The 13,880-nt window shown below is 41.5% G+C and overlaps 15 non-coding genes across 15 annotated transcripts; all 15 read right to left on the reverse strand.

Annotated features, from left to right (window-relative positions):
* Positions 1-674: 674 nt before the first annotated feature.
* Positions 675-747, reverse strand: trnar-ucu. Its single transcript has one exon. It is a non-coding gene; the product is annotated as a tRNA-Arg (tRNA).
* Positions 748-1,151: 404 nt separating this feature from the next.
* On the reverse strand, positions 1,152-1,224 carry trnar-ucu. The gene has a single exon. It is a non-coding gene; the product is annotated as a tRNA-Arg (tRNA).
* A 934-nt stretch (positions 1,225-2,158) lies between these two features.
* On the reverse strand, positions 2,159-2,231 carry trnar-ucu. Its single transcript has one exon. It is a non-coding gene; the product is annotated as a tRNA-Arg (tRNA).
* A 931-nt stretch (positions 2,232-3,162) lies between these two features.
* On the reverse strand, positions 3,163-3,235 carry trnar-ucu. The gene has a single exon. It is a non-coding gene; the product is annotated as a tRNA-Arg (tRNA).
* A 930-nt stretch (positions 3,236-4,165) lies between these two features.
* trnar-ucu lies at positions 4,166-4,238 on the reverse strand. The gene has a single exon. It is a non-coding gene; the product is annotated as a tRNA-Arg (tRNA).
* A 930-nt stretch (positions 4,239-5,168) lies between these two features.
* trnar-ucu lies at positions 5,169-5,241 on the reverse strand. The gene has a single exon. It is a non-coding gene; the product is annotated as a tRNA-Arg (tRNA).
* Positions 5,242-6,171: 930 nt separating this feature from the next.
* trnar-ucu lies at positions 6,172-6,244 on the reverse strand. Its single transcript has one exon. It is a non-coding gene; the product is annotated as a tRNA-Arg (tRNA).
* A 925-nt stretch (positions 6,245-7,169) lies between these two features.
* Positions 7,170-7,242, reverse strand: trnar-ucu. The gene has a single exon. It is a non-coding gene; the product is annotated as a tRNA-Arg (tRNA).
* A 930-nt stretch (positions 7,243-8,172) lies between these two features.
* Positions 8,173-8,245, reverse strand: trnar-ucu. Its single transcript has one exon. It is a non-coding gene; the product is annotated as a tRNA-Arg (tRNA).
* A 930-nt stretch (positions 8,246-9,175) lies between these two features.
* trnar-ucu lies at positions 9,176-9,248 on the reverse strand. The gene has a single exon. It is a non-coding gene; the product is annotated as a tRNA-Arg (tRNA).
* A 925-nt stretch (positions 9,249-10,173) lies between these two features.
* On the reverse strand, positions 10,174-10,246 carry trnar-ucu. Its single transcript has one exon. It is a non-coding gene; the product is annotated as a tRNA-Arg (tRNA).
* A 931-nt stretch (positions 10,247-11,177) lies between these two features.
* Positions 11,178-11,250, reverse strand: trnar-ucu. Its single transcript has one exon. It is a non-coding gene; the product is annotated as a tRNA-Arg (tRNA).
* A 931-nt stretch (positions 11,251-12,181) lies between these two features.
* trnar-ucu lies at positions 12,182-12,254 on the reverse strand. Its single transcript has one exon. It is a non-coding gene; the product is annotated as a tRNA-Arg (tRNA).
* Positions 12,255-12,821: 567 nt separating this feature from the next.
* On the reverse strand, positions 12,822-12,894 carry trnar-ucu. The gene has a single exon. It is a non-coding gene; the product is annotated as a tRNA-Arg (tRNA).
* A 567-nt stretch (positions 12,895-13,461) lies between these two features.
* On the reverse strand, positions 13,462-13,534 carry trnar-ucu. The gene has a single exon. It is a non-coding gene; the product is annotated as a tRNA-Arg (tRNA).
* Between the last annotated feature and the right edge of the window lie 346 nt (positions 13,535-13,880).

Here is a 13,880-nt window from a genome sequence, read left to right on the forward strand (position 1 = left end):
TGATCAGCATGACCTATATGGATTGATAGAAGCAGTAATAAAAAAATAATCACGGAGGGCACAGAGACATGCACATGAAATTCTCAAATTTAAAAAAAAAATCCCTGTTTACACTTCATTTCTAAAAGTAGAATTGGTTAGCTTCGATCCATCAACCTCTGTGTTATGTGCCCAGCTCTTCTCTTCTGTTTGCACTTCATTGCTAAAAGCAAACTGGATAGCAGAGGATGGTTTCGATTCCTAAACCACTTGGTTAACTGCCCTGCACACTTCCACTTCATCCCTCCACTTTCAGGTACCCCAAAACAATACTTGAACTCACAATAAATGGATTAGGCGGTCAGTGTCTTAAGTCACTGTGGAAATGTGTGATCAGCATGACCTATACGAACTGATAGAAGCAGTTGTAAAAAAAATTGCATTTCTCAGGGCACATAGACATGCCCACGAAATTCTCCTTTTTTATCCCTGTTAAATCAGCATGACCTATACGAACTGATAGAAGCAGTTGTAAAAAAAATTGCATTTCTCAGGGCACGTAGACATGCCCACGAAATTCTCCTTTTTTATCCCTGTTAAATCTTCATTTCTATAAATTGAATCGGAAAGCTTCAATCCATCTAACTCTGTGTTACGTGCTGATCTCTCTTCCTCCACAGGAATTTGCATTCATCCACCCCAGATGGGACTCGAACCCACAATCCCTGGCTTAGAAGGCCAGTGCCTTATCCATTAGGCCACTGGGGTACTTGCTGAAAATTAACTTCTGTTTGCACTTCATTGCTAAAAGCAAACTGGATAGCAGAGGATGGTTTCGATTCCTAAACCACTTGGTTAACTGCCCTGCACACTTCCACTTCATCCCTCCACTTTCAGGTACCCCAAAACAATACTTGAACTCACAATAAATGGATTAGGCGGTCAGTGTCTTAAGTCACTGTGGAAATGTGTGATCAGCATTACCTATACGAACTGATAGAAGCAGTTGTAAAAAAAATTGCGTTTCTCAGGGCACAGAGACATGCCCACAAAATTCTCCTTTTTTATCCCTGTTAAATCTTCATTTCTATAAATTGAATCGGAAAGCTTCAATCCATCTAACTCTGTGTTACGTGCTGATCTCTCTTCCTCCAAAGGAATTTGCATTCATCCACCCCAGATGGGACTCGAACCCACAATCCCTGGCTTAGAAGGCCAGTGCCTTATCCATTAGGCCACTGGGGTACTTGCTGAAAATGAACTGGATAGCAGAGAGTGGTTTCGACCGATCGTACACGTGGTTAAAGTAGACATCACGCTTCCGCTTCGCTTCTGTAATCAGCATGACCTGTACAAACTGACAGAAGCAGTCAAAAAATAATCACGGAGGGCACTGAGACATGCCCATGAAATTAAGGTTTAATATTTCTGTTTGCACTTCATTGCTAAAGCAAACTGAATAGCAGAGGATGTTTTCGATCCATAAATCACTGGGTTAACTGCCAGGCACACTTCCACTTATCACTCCACTTTCAGGTACCCCAAAACAATACTTGAATTCACAATACATGGATTAGGAGATCAGTGTCTTAAGCCACTGTGTCTCTCTGTGATCAGCATGACCTATATGGATTGATAGAAGCAGTAATAAAAAAAGAATCACGGAGGGCACAGAGACATGCACATGAAATTCTCAAATTTAAAAAAAAAATCCCTGTTTACACTTCATTTCTAAAAGTAGAATTGGTTAGCTTCGATCCATCAACCTCTGTGTTATGTGCCCAGCTCTTCTCTTCTGTTTGCACTTCATTGCTAAAAGCAAACTGGATAGCAGAGGATGGTTTCGATTCCTAAACCACTTGGTTAACTGCCCTGCACACTTCCACTTCATCCCTCCACTTTCAGGTACCCCAAAACAATACTTGAACTTACAATAAATGGATTAGGCGGTCAGTGTCTTAAGTCACTGTGGAAATGTGTGATCAGCATTACCTATACGAACTGATAGAAGCAGTTGTAAAGAAATTGCATTTCGCAGGGCACAGGGACATGCCCACGAAATTCTCCTTTTTTATCCCTGTTAAATCTTCATTTCTATAAATTGAATCGGAAAGCTTCAATCCATCTAACTCTGTGTTACGTGCTGATCTCTCTTCCTCCACAGGAATTTGCATTCATCCACCCCAGATGGGACTCGAACCCACAATCCCTGGCTTAGAAGGCCAGTGCCTTATCCATTAGGCCACTGGGGTACTTGCTGAAAATGAACTGGATAGCAGAGAGTGGTTTCGACCGATCTTACACGTGGTTAAAGTAGACATCACGCTTCCGCTTCGCTTCTGTAATCAGCATGACCTGTACAAACTGACAGAAGCAGTCAAAAAATAATCACGGAGGGCACTGAGACATGCCCATGAAATTATGGTTTAATATTTCTGTTTGCACTTCATTGCTAAAGCAAACTGAATAGCAGAGGATGGTTTCGATCCATAAATCACTGGGTTAACTGCCAGGCACACTTCCACTTCATCACTCCACTTTCAGGTACCCCAAAACAATACTTGAATTCACAATACATGGATTAGGAGATCAGTGTCTTAAGCCACTGTGTCTCTCTGTGATCAGCATGACCTATATGGATTGATAGAAGCAGTAATAAAAAAAGAATCACGGAGGGCACAGAGACATGCACATGAAATTCTCCAATTTAAAAAAAAAATCCCTGTTTACACTTCATTTCTAAAAGTAGAATTGGATAGCTTCGATCCATCAACCTCTGTGTTATGTGCCCAGCTCTTCTCTTCTGTTTGCACTTCATTGCTAAAAGCAAACTGGATAGCGGAGGATGGTTTAGATTCCTAAATCACTTGGTTAACTGCACACTTCCACTTCATCCCTCCACTTTCAGGTACCCTAAAACAATACTTGAACTCACAATAAATGGATTAGGCGGTCAGTGTCTTAAGTCACTGTGGAAATGTGTGATCAGCATGACCTATACGAACTGATAGAAGCAGTTGTAAAAAAAAATGCATTTCTCAGGGCACAGAGACATGCCCACAAAATTCTCCTTTTTTATCCCTGTTAAATCTTCATTTCTATAAATTGAATCGGAAAGCTTCAATCCATCTAACTCTGTGTTACGTGCTGATCTCTCTTCCTCCAAAGGAATTTGCATTCATCCACCCCAGATGGGACTCGAACCCACAATCCCTGGCTTAGAAGGCCAGTGCCTTATCCATTAGGCCACTGGGGTACTTGCTGAAAATGAACTGGATAGCAGAGAGTGGTTTCGACCGATCGTACACGTGGTTAAAGTAGACATCACGCTTCCGCTTCGCTTCTGTAATCAGCATGACCTGTACAAACTGACAGAAGCAGTCAAAAAATAATCACGGAGGGCACTGAGACATGCCCATGAAATTAAGGTTTAATATTTCTGTTTGCACTTCATTGCTAAAGCAAACTGAATAGCAGAGGATGTTTTCGATCCATAAATCACTGGGTTAACTGCCAGGCACACTTCCACTTATCACTCCACTTTCAGGTACCCCAAAACAATACTTGAATTCACAATACATGGATTAGGAGATCAGTGTCTTAAGCCACTGTGTCTCTCTGTGATCAGCATGACCTATATGGATTGATAGAAGCAGTAATAAAAAAAGAATCACGGAGGGCACAGAGACATGCACATGAAATTCTCCAATTTAAAAAAAAAATCCCTGTTTACACTTCATTTCTAAAAGTAGAATTGGATAGCTTCGATCCATCAACCTCTGTGTTATGTGCCCAGCTCTTCTCTTCTGTTTGCACTTCATTGCTAAAAGCAAACTGGATAGCGGAGGATGGTTTCGATTCCTAAATCACTTGGTTAACTGCACACTTCCACTTCATCCCTCCACTTTCAGGTACCCTAAAACAATACTTGAACTCACAATAAATGGATTAGGCGGTCAGTGTCTTAAGTCACTGTGGAAATGTGTGATCAGCATGACCTATACGAACTGATAGAAGCAGTTGTAAAAAAAAATTCATTTCTCAGGGCACAGAGACATGCCCACAAAATTCTCCTTTTTTATCCCTGTTAAATCTTCATTTCTATAAATTGAATCGGAAAGCTTCAATCCATCTAACTCGGTGTTACGTGCTGATCTCTCTTCCTCCAAAGGAATTTGCATTCATCCACCCCAGATGGGACTCGAACCCACAATCCCTGGCTTAGAAGGCCAGTGCCTTATCCATTAGGCCACTGGGGTACTTGCTGAAAATGAACTGGATAGCAGAGAGTGGTTTCGACCGATCGTACACGTGGTTAAAGTAGACATCACGCTTCCGCTTCGCTTCTGTAATCAGCATGACCTGTACAAACTGACAGAAGCAGTCAAAAAATAATCACGGAGGGCACTGAGACATGCCCATGAAATTAAGGTTTAATATTTCTGTTTGCACTTCATTGCTAAAGCAAACTGAATAGCAGAGGATGGTTTCGATCCATAAATCACTGGGTTAACTGCCAGGCACACTTCCACTTCATCACTCCACTTTCAGGTACCCCAAAACAATACTTGAATTCACAATACATGGATTAGGAGATCAGTGTCTTACGCCACTGTGTCTCTCTGTGATCAGCATGACCTATATGGATTGATAGAAGCAGTAATAAAAAAAGAATCACGGAGGGCACAGAGACATGCACATGAAATTCTCCAATTTAAAAAAGAAATCCCTGTTTACACTTCATTTCTAAAAGTAGAATTGGATAGCTTCGATCCATCAACCTCTGTGTTATGTGCCCAGCTCTTCTCTTCTGTTTGCACTTCATTGCTAAAAGCAAACTGGATAGCGGAGGATGGTTTCGATTCCTAAATCACTTGGTTAACTGCACACTTCCACTTCATCCCTCCACTTTCAGGTACCCTAAAACAATACTTGAACTCACAATAAATGGATTAGGCGGTCAGTGTCTTAAGTCACTGTGGAAATGTGTGATCAGCATGACCTATACGAACTGATAGAAGCAGTTGTAAAAAAAATGCATTTCTCAGGGCACAGAGACATGCCCACAAAATTCTCCTTTTTTATCCCTGTTAAATCTTCATTTCTATAAATTGAATCGGAAAGCTTCAATCCATCTAACTCTGTGTTACGTGCTGATCTCTCTTCCTCCAAAGGAATTTGCATTCATCCACCCCAGATGGGACTCGAACCCACAATCCCTGGCTTAGAAGGCCAGTGCCTTATCCATTAGGCCACTGGGGTACTTGCTGAAAATGAACTGGATAGCAGAGAGTGGTTTCGACCGATCGTACACGTGGTTAAAGTAGACATCACGCTTCCGCTTCGCTTCTGTAATCAGCATGACCTGTACAAACTGACAGAAGCAGTCAAAAAATAATCACGGAGGGCACTGAGACATGCCCATGAAATTAAGGTTTAATATTTCTGTTTGCACTTCATTGCTAAAGCAAACTGAATAGCAGAGGATGTTTTCGATCCATAAATCACTGGGTTAACTGCCAGGCACACTTCCACTTATCACTCCACTTTCAGGTACCCCAAAACAATACTTGAATTCACAATACATGGATTAGGAGATCAGTGTCTTAAGCCACTGTGTCTCTCTGTGATCAGCATGACCTATATGGATTGATAGAAGCAGTAATAAAAAAAGAATCACGGAGGGCACAGAGACATGCACATGAAATTCTCAAATTTAAAAAAAAAATCCCTGTTTACACTTCATTTCTAAAAGTAGAATTGGATAGCTTCGATCCATCAACCTCTGTGTTATGTGCCCAGCTCTTCTCTTCTGTTTGCACTTCATTGCTAAAAGCAAACTGGATAGCGGAGGATGGTTTCGATTCCTAAATCACTTGGTTAACTGCACACTTCCACTTCATCCCTCCACTTTCAGGTACCCTAAAACAATACTTGAACTCACAATAAATGGATTAGGCGGTCAGTGTCTTAAGTCACTGTGGAAATGTGTGATCAGCATGACCTATACGAACTGATAGAAGCAGTTGTAAAAAAAATTGCATTTCACAGGGCACAGAGACATGCCCACGAAATTCTCCTTTTTTATCCCTGTTAAATCTTAATTTCTAATAACTTAATCAGAAAGCTTCAATCCATCAAACTCTGTGTTACGTGCTGATCTCTCTTCCTCCACAGGAATTTGCATTCATCCACCCCAGGTGGGACTCAAACCCACAATCCCTGGCTTAGAAGGCCAGTGCCTTATCCATTAGGCCACTGGGGTACTTGCTGAAAATGAACTGGATAGCAGAGAGTGGTTTCGACCGATCGTACATGTGGTTAAAGTAGACATTGCGCTTCCGCTTCGCTTCTGTAATCAGCATGACCTGTACAAACTGACAGAAGCAGTCAAAAAATAATCACGGAGGGCACTGAGACATGCCCATGAAATTTTGGTTTAATATTTCTGTTTGCACTTCATTGCTAAAGCAAACTTTATGGTTTCGATCCATAAATCACTGGGTTAACTGCCAGGCACACTTCCACTTCATCACTCCACTTTCAGGTACCCCAAAACAATACTTGAATTCACAATACATGGATTAGGAGATCAGTGTCTTAAGCCACTGTGTCTCTCTGTGATCAGCATGACCTATATGGATTGATAGAAGCAGTAATAAAAAAAGAATCACGGAGGGCACAGAGACATGCACATGAAATTCTCCAATTTAAAAAAAAAATCCCTGTTTACACTTCATTTCTAAAAGTAGAATTGGATAGCTTCGATCCATCAACCTCTGTGTTATGTGCCCAGCTCTTCTCTTCTGTTTGCACTTCATTGCTAAAAGCAAACTGGATAGCAGAGGATGGTTTCGATTCCTAAACCACTTGGTTAACTGCCCTGCACACTTCCACTTCATCCCTCCACTTTCAGGTACCCCAAAACAATACTTGAACTCACAATAAATGGATTAGGCGGTCAGTGTCTTAAGTCATTGTGGAAATGTGTGATCAGCATTACCTATACGAACTGATAGAAGCAGTTGTAAAAAAATTGCATTTCGCAGGGCACAGAGACATGCCCACGAAATTCTCCTTTTTTATCCCTGTTAAATCTTCATTTCTATAAATTGTATCGGAAAGCTTCAATCCATCGAACTCTGTGTTACGTGCTGATCTCTCTTCCTCCACAGGAATTTGCATTCATCCACCCCAGATGGGACTCAAACCCACAATGCCTGGCTTAGAAGGCCAGTGCCTTATCCATTAGGCCACTGGGGTACTTGCTGAAAATGAACTGGATAGCAGAGAGTGGTTTCGACCGAACGTACACGTGGTTAAAGTAGACATCACGCTTCCGCTTCGCTTCTGTAATCAGCATGACCTGTACAAACTGACAGAAGCAGTCAAAAAATAATCACGGAGGGCACTGAGACATGCCCATGAAATTATGGTTTAATATTTCTGTTTGCACTTCATTACTAAAGCAAACTGAATAGCAGAGGATGGTTTCGATCCATAAATCACTGGGTTAACTGCCAGGCACACTTCCACTTCATCACTCCACTTTCAGGTACCCCAAAACAATACTTGAATTCACAATACATGGATTAGGAGATCAGTGTCTTAAGCCACTGTGTCTCTCTGTGATCAGCATGACCTATATGGATTGATAGAAGCAGTAATAAAAAAAGAATCACGGAGGGCACAGAGACATGCACATGAAATTCTCCAATTTAAAAAAAAAATCCCTGTTTACACTTCATTTCTAAAAGTAGAATTGGATAGCTTCGATCCATCAACCTCTGTGTTATGTGCCCAGCTCTTCTCTTCTGTTTGCACTTCATTGCTAAAAGCAAACTGGATAGCAGAGGATGGTTTCGATTCCTAAATCACTTGGTTAACTGCACACTTCCACTTCATCCCTCCACTTTCAGGTACCCTAAAACAATACTTGAACTCACAATAAATGGATTAGGCGGTCAGTGTCTTAAGTCACTGTGGAAATGTGTGATCAGCATGACCTATACGAACTGATAGAAGCAGTTGTAAAAAAAATGCATTTCTCAGGGCACAGAGACATGCCCACAAAATTCTCCTTTTTTATCCCTGTTAAATCTTCATTTCTATAAATTGAATCGGAAAGCTTCAATCCATCTAACTCTGTGTTACGTGCTGATCTCTCTTCCTCCAAAGGAATTTGCATTCATCCACCCCAGATGGGACTCGAACCCACAATCCCTGGCTTAGAAGGCCAGTGCCTTATCCATTAGGCCACTGGGGTACTTGCTGAAAATGAACTGGATAGCAGAGAGTGGTTTCGACCGATCGTACACGTGGTTAAAGTAGACATCACGCTTCCGCTTCGCTTCTGTAATCAGCATGACCTGTACAAACTGACAGAAGCAGTCAAAAAATAATCACGGAGGGCACTGAGACATGCCCATGAAATTAAGGTTTAATATTTCTGTTTGCACTTCATTGCTAAAGCAAACTGAATAGCAGAGGATGTTTTCGATCCATAAATCACTGGGTTAACTGCCAGGCACACTTCCACTTATCACTCCACTTTCAGGTACCCCAAAACAATACTTGAATTCACAATACATGGATTAGGAGATCAGTGTCTTAAGCCACTGTGTCTCTCTGTGATCAGCATGACCTATATGGATTGATAGAAGCAGTAATAAAAAAAGAATCACGGAGGGCACAGAGACATGCACATGAAATTCTCAAATTTAAAAAAAAAATCCCTGTTTACACTTCATTTCTAAAAGTAGAATTGGATAGCTTCGATCCATCAACCTCTGTGTTATGTGCCCAGCTCTTCTCTTCTGTTTGCACTTCATTGCTAAAAGCAAACTGGATAGCGGAGGATGGTTTCGATTCCTAAATCACTTGGTTAACTGCACACTTCCACTTCATCCCTCCACTTTCAGGTACCCTAAAACAATACTTGAACTCACAATAAATGGATTAGGCGGTCAGTGTCTTAAGTCACTGTGGAAATGTGTGATCAGCATGACCTATACGAACTGATAGAAGCAGTTGTAAAAAAAATTGCATTTCACAGGGCACAGAGACATGCCCACGAAATTCTCCTTTTTTATCCCTGTTAAATCTTAATTTCTAATAACTTAATCAGAAAGCTTCAATCCATCAAACTCTGTGTTACGTGCTGATCTCTCTTCCTCCACAGGAATTTGCATTCATCCACCCCAGGTGGGACTCAAACCCACAATCCCTGGCTTAGAAGGCCAGTGCCTTATCCATTAGGCCACTGGGGTACTTGCTGAAAATGAACTGGATAGCAGAGAGTGGTTTCGACCGATCGTACATGTGGTTAAAGTAGACATTGCGCTTCCGCTTCGCTTCTGTAATCAGCATGACCTGTACAAACTGACAGAAGCAGTCAAAAAATAATCACGGAGGGCACTGAGACATGCCCATGAAATTTTGGTTTAATATTTCTGTTTGCACTTCATTGCTAAAGCAAACTTTATGGTTTCGATCCATAAATCACTGGGTTAACTGCCAGGCACACTTCCACTTCATCACTCCACTTTCAGGTACCCCAAAACAATACTTGAATTCACAATACATGGATTAGGAGATCAGTGTCTTAAGCCACTGTGTCTCTCTGTGATCAGCATGACCTATATGGATTGATAGAAGCAGTAATAAAAAAAGAATCACGGAGGGCACAGAGACATGCACATGAAATTCTCCAATTTAAAAAAAAAATCCCTGTTTACACTTCATTTCTAAAAGTAGAATTGGATAGCTTCGATCCATCAACCTCTGTGTTATGTGCCCAGCTCTTCTCTTCTGTTTGCACTTCATTGCTAAAAGCAAACTGGATAGCAGAGGATGGTTTCGATTCCTAAACCACTTGGTTAACTGCCCTGCACACTTCCACTTCATCCCTCCACTTTCAGGTACCCCAAAACAATACTTGAACTCACAATAAATGGATTAGGCGGTCAGTGTCTTAAGTCATTGTGGAAATGTGTGATCAGCATTACCTATACGAACTGATAGAAGCAGTTGTAAAAAAATTGCATTTCGCAGGGCACAGAGACATGCCCACGAAATTCTCCTTTTTTATCCCTGTTAAATCTTCATTTCTATAAATTGAATCGGAAAGCTTCAATCCATCGAACTCTGTGTTACGTGCTGATCTCTCTTACTCCACAGGAATTTGCATTCATCCACCCCAGATGGGACTCAAACCCACAATGCCTGGCTTAGAAGGCCAGTGCCTTATCCATTAGGCCACTGGGGTACTTGCTGAAAATGAACTGGATAGCAGAGAGTGGTTTCGACCGATCGTACACGTGGTTAAAGTAGACATCACGCTTCCGCTTCGCTTCTGTAATCAGCATGACCTGTACAAACTGACAGAAGCAGTCAAAAAATAATCACGGAGGGCACTGAGACATGCCCATGAAATTATGGTTTAATATTTCTGTTTGCACTTCATTACTAAAGCAAACTGAATAGCAGAGGATGGTTTCGATCCATAAATCACTGGGTTAACTGCCAGGCACACTTCCACTTCATCACTCCACTTTCAGGTACCCCAAAACAATACTTGAATTCACAATACATGGATTAGGAGATCAGTGTCTTAAGCCACTGTGTCTCTCTGTGATCAGCATGACCTATATGGATTGATAGAAGCAGTAATAAAAAAAGAATCACGGAGGGCACAGAGACATGCACATGAAATTCTCCAATTTAAAAAAAAAATCCCTGTTTACACTTCATTTCTAAAAGTAGAATTGGATAGCTTCGATCCATCAACCTCTGTGTTATGTGCCCAGCTCTTCTCTTCTGTTTGCACTTCATTGCTAAAAGCAAACTGGATAGCAGAGGATGGTTTCGATTCCTAAATCACTTGGTTAACTGCACACTTCCACTTCATCCCTCCACTTTCAGGTACCCTAAAACAATACTTGAACTCACAATAAATGGATTAGGCGGTCAGTGTCTTAAGTCACTGTGGAAATGTGTGATCAGCATTACCTATACGAACTGATAGAAGCAGTTGTAAAAAAAATTGCATTTCTCAGGGCACAGAGACATGCCCACGAAATTCTCCTTTTTCATCCCTGTTAAATCTTCATTTCTATAAATTGAATCGGAAAGCTTCAATCCATCTAACTCTGTGTTACGTGCTGATCTCTCTTCCTCCACAGGAATTTGCATTCATCCACCCCAGATGGGACTCGAACCCACAATCCCTGGCTTAGAAGGCCAGTGCCTTATCCATTAGGCCACTGGGGTACTTGCTGAAAATGAACTGGATAGCAGAGAGTGGTTTCGACCGATCGTACACTTGGTTAAAGTAGACATCACGCTTCCGCTTCGCTTCTGTAATCAGCATGACCTGTACAAACTGACAGAAGCAGTCAAAAAATAATCACGGAGGGCACTGAGACATGCCCATGAAATTATGGTTTAATATTTCTGTTTGCACTTCATTGCTAAAGCAAACTGAATAGCAGAGGATGGTTTCGATCCATAAATCACTGGGTTAACTGTCAGGCACACTTCCACTTCATCACTCCACTTTCAGGTACCCCAAAACAACACTTGAATTCACAATACATGGATTAGGAGATCAGTGTCTTAAGCCACTGTGTCTCTCTGTGATCAGCATGACCTATATGGATTGATAGAAGCAGTAATAAAAAAAGAATCACGGAGGGCACAGAGACATGCACATGAAATTCTCCAATTTAAAAAAAAAATCCCTGTTTACACTTCATTTCTAAAAGTAGAATTGGATAGCTTCGATCCATCAACCTCTGTGTTATGTGCCCAGCTCTTCTCTTCTGTTTGCACTTCATTGCTAAAAGCAAACTGGATAGCGGAGGATGGTTTCGATTCCTAAATCACTTGGTTAACTGCACACTTCCACTTCATCCCTCCACTTTCAGGTACCCTAAAACAATACTTGAACTCACAATAAATGGATTAGGCGGTCAGTGTCTTAAGTCACTGTGGAAATGTGTGATCAGCATTACCTATACGAACTGATAGAAGCAGTTGTAAAAAAAATTGCATTTCTCAGGGCACAGAGACATGCCCACGAAATTCTCCTTTTTCATCCCTGTTAAATCTTCATTTCTATAAATTGAATCGGAAAGCTTCAATCCATCTAACTCTGTGTTACGTGCTGATCTCTCTTCCTCCACAGGAATTTGCATTCATCCACCCCAGATGGGACTCGAACCCACAATCCCTGGCTTAGAAGGCCAGTGCCTTATCCATTAGGCCACTGGGGTACTTGCTGAAAATGAACTGGATAGCAGAGAGTGGTTTCGACCGATTGTACACGTGGTTAAAGTAGACATCACGCTTCCGCTTCGCTTCTGTAATCAGCATGACCTGTACAAACTGACAGAAGCAGTCAAAAAATAATCACGGAGGGCACTGAGACATGCCCATGAAATTATGGTTTAATATTTCTGTTTGCACTTCATTACTAAAGCAAACTGAATAGCAGAGGATGGTTTCGATCCATAAATCACTGGGTTAACTGCCAGGCACACTTCCACTTCATCCCTCCACTTTCAGGTACCCCAAAACAATACTTGAACTCACAATAAATGGATTAGGCGGTCAGTGTCTTAAGTCACTGTGGAAATGTGTGATCAGCATTACCTATACGAACTGATAGAAGCAGTTGTAAAAAAAATTGCATTTCTCAGGGCACAGAGACATGCCCACGAAATTCTCCTTTTTCATCCCTGTTAAATCTTCATTTCTATAAATTGAATCGGAAAGCTTCAATCCATCTAACTCTGTGTTACGTGCTGATCTCTCTTCCTCCACAGGAATTTGCATTCATCCACCCCAGATGGGACTCGAACCCACAATCCCTGGCTTAGAAGGCCAGTGCCTTATCCATTAGGCCACTGGGGTACTTGCTGAAAATGAACTGGATAGCAGAGAGTGGTTTCGACCGATTGTACACGTGGTTAAAGTAGACATCACGCTTCCGCTTCGCTTCTGTAATCAGCATGACCTGTACAAACTGACAGAAGCAGTCAAAAAATAATCACGGAGGGCACTGAGACATGCCCATGAAATTATGGTTTAATATTTCTGTTTGCACTTCATTACTAAAGCAAACTGAATAGCAGAGGATGGTTTCGATCCATAAATCACTGGGTTAACTGCCAGGCACACTTCCACTTCATCCCTCCACTTTCAGGTACCCCAAAACAATACTTGAACTCACAATAAATGGATTAGGCGGTCAGTGTCTTAAGTCACTGTGGAAATGTGTGATCAGCATTACCTATACGAACTGATAGAAGCAGTTGTAAAAAAAATTGCATTTCTCAGGGCACAGAGACATGCCCACGAAATTCTCCTTTTTCATCCCTGTTAAATCTTCATTTCTATAAATTGAATCGGAAAGCTTCAATCCATCTAACTCTGTGTTACGTGCTGATCTCTCTTCCTCCACAGGAATTTGCATTCATCCACCCCAGATGGGACTCGAACCCACAATCCCTGGCTTAGAAGGCCAGTGCCTTATCCATTAGGCCACTGGGGTACTTGCTGAAAATGAACTGGATAGCAGAGAGTGGTTTCGACCGATTAGAAACGTGGTTAAAGTAGACATCACGCTTCCGCTTCGCTTCTGTAATCAGCATGACCTGTACAAACTGACAGAAGCAGTCAAAAAATAATCACGGAGGGCACTGAGACATGCCCATGAAATTATGGTTTAATATTTCTGTTTGCACTTCATTGCTAAAGCAAACTGAATAGCAGAGGATGGTTTCGATCCATAAATCACTGGGTTAACTGTCAGGCACACTTCCACTTCATCACTCCACTTTCAGGTACCCCAAAACAATACTTGAATTCACAATACATGGATTAGGAGATCAGTGTCT

Source organism: Oncorhynchus mykiss, chromosome 21 (assembly GCF_013265735.2).
Source record: "Oncorhynchus mykiss isolate Arlee chromosome 21, USDA_OmykA_1.1, whole genome shotgun sequence".
In the NCBI taxonomy this organism is placed as follows: Eukaryota; Metazoa; Chordata; class Actinopteri; order Salmoniformes; family Salmonidae; genus Oncorhynchus; species Oncorhynchus mykiss.